The following is a 2,500-nucleotide window of genomic DNA, read 5'->3' as shown; positions in this document are numbered from 1 at the left end:
ACGGTCGTTAATCCGATCTTCAACTCCCCTTGCTATGAGGAACATGAGTTCTTTGCTTAAGAGATTCACAAGGTCATAACAGTAACCCCCATCAATCTAGATCGAAATAAGGAACAAGAGTTCTTTGCTTAAGAGATCCACAAGGTCATAACAGTAACCCCCCATCAATCTAGATCGAATGAATTCATATGATACAGAAGTCACACGCCACGAATTAATTTCTTCGGCGCATGACGAAACAGAACGCAAGGTTTTCAAAAGTGCGCGAAGACATGCCATTCTGCGATCGAAGAAAAGTGACGTTTATAAGTGCTAAAAAGAAATGACACCTTATAAGTGCTTCTAATTTATTCACAGCAAAGCCTCCTCTGACCTCGAAGTGGATGACCACTCGACACGAGGTCTCTGGACAAGGTCAAATTAACAGGGTTAATTTCATACGGTAAAATTGCGTTGATTTAGGTCAACTACGATACCTTAAACCTATTATTATTATTATTATTATTATTATTATTATTATTATTATTATTAATAGCTAAGCTACAACCCTAGTTGGAAAAGCAGGATGCTATAAGCCCAGGGGCCCCAACAGGGAAAATACCCCAGTGAGGAGAGGAAACAACATACATACATACATATACCAAAGGCACTTCCCCCAATTTTGGGGGGTAGCCGACATCAACAAGAAACAAAACAAAAAAGGGGACCTCTACTCTCTACGTTCCTCCAGCCTAACAAGGGACTCAGCCGAGTTCAGCTGGTACTGCTAGGGTGCCACAGCCCAACCTCCCACATTTCCACCACAGAGGAAACAAAGAAAAATGAAAATATTTTAAGAACAGCAACAAAATTTAAATAAATATTTCCTACATAAACTATAAAAAATGTAACAAAACGAGATATTACTTGCTAAGCTACAACCCTAGTTGAAAAAGCAGGATGCTATAAGCCCAGGGGCCCCAACAGGGAAAATACCCCAGTGAGGAAAGGAAACAAAGAAAAATAACAATATTTTAAGAACAGCAACAACATTAAAATAAATATTTCCTATATAAACTATAAAAACTCTAACAAAACAAGAGGAAGAGAAATTAGATAGAATAGTGTGTCCGAGTGTACCCTCAAGCAAGAGAACTCTCAACACAAGAGACTAGAAGACCCTATTACAACTAAAAAATCTTCCAGGTGAAACTGGACTAAATAACCAGTGACTAAATCCATGGAAATGATTTCATTCTTTCTTCTTCAACTGCACCGGCAAGAGTAAATATTCTACCATCTCCTACATTTGATTCCCAATCAGACTGATATTATGAATTTTTTCAAGAAGGATCTATTTCCTCTACAAGAGAGAGAGAGAGAGAGAGAGAGAGAGAGAGAGAGAGAGAGAGAGAGAGACTCGGGATGTATATTAGCGAAGTCTGGAAGGGTTCATCCTGGGACGATTATTGCCAATCACAGGTCGGGCTCGCTCACCCGAAGACAAGTATTGGTAACCTTTAATAGCAACCCACGTGAATGGCGAGCATAGAACATCAATGTACAGCTATCCAGAACAGTGGAGCAATGAGATAATGTTTATTTGAGAGCAAAGTGAGCCACGCTAGAGCAAAGACCACTTGAGGGACGTGATTGATTGATTGATTGATTGAAAGTTTTCTGGCATCCTGACATCTAAGGTCATTGACGCCGATAGCATTTATTATATATGAAAAATAAGAGAGAATTCAATTAAAACCATAAAAGTTAAGAAGTAATTACAATAGTTAAATAGTTTTCAGAAGACCTGCTTCTGAAATAAATCTAAAAATTCCGCTCGCATAGTAGGACACATCATGTCCAAGAATCTTGGCAAGGATGAACCTGCCATCCTCACCTCGAGCCTCAAACAGATATCTATTTCTTAAGTTAGTAAAATTAGGGCATTTGGTCAACAAATGCCTCACTGTTAAAGGTACTAAACAGTCCTCACAAATATAAAGTGATCTGGCAAATATTAGCAAGGAGTAGGGGTGGATGATGATGTCACGGGTAGATCTCGTGCTGTGATTGGCTCTAAATTTGCCCAGGGACAAACCATTCCAGACTTCGCTAAAATGTAACCGGGATGCATAGTCACAAAACGGCTTGTAGTCTTACACCAAGAGGTTCTCAGGCAATAGCTATGCAATGTGGGTGAGGTCTCTCTGCCTATCTATACACAGGATATAAAATATAGTTAATTATAATCTTTAATATTAACCAACATGGATGGCCTGCACAGCACACCCACATACCACTTGCCAGGACAGAGGAGCAATGAGATATTAGCGAATAAAGTGAGGCACGCCGAAACGAAGACCATTTGATTAAAGTTATAAAAAATTATAGATAATTATAATACTTTGTTAGTGATCCCACACAGATGGTGTGCAGCACATCTATATACCACTTGCCAGAACTAGAGAAGCAATGAGATAATGTTAATTTGAAAGCAAACGACCCACATTGGCAGAGACTC

The 2,500-nt window shown here is 39.1% G+C and overlaps 1 pseudogene; it reads left to right on the top strand.

Moving 5' to 3' along the window:
- LOC137625045 (uncharacterized) overlaps positions 1 to 2,500 on the top strand; it is a 107,521-nt pseudogene that overhangs the window by 35,424 nt on the left and 69,597 nt on the right.

This window comes from Palaemon carinicauda, chromosome 31 (genome assembly GCF_036898095.1).
Source record: "Palaemon carinicauda isolate YSFRI2023 chromosome 31, ASM3689809v2, whole genome shotgun sequence".
In the NCBI taxonomy this organism is placed as follows: Eukaryota; Metazoa; Arthropoda; class Malacostraca; order Decapoda; family Palaemonidae; genus Palaemon; species Palaemon carinicauda.
Note: the sequence above shows the minus strand (reverse complement) of the source record. Positions and strands in the feature narration are given on the sequence as shown.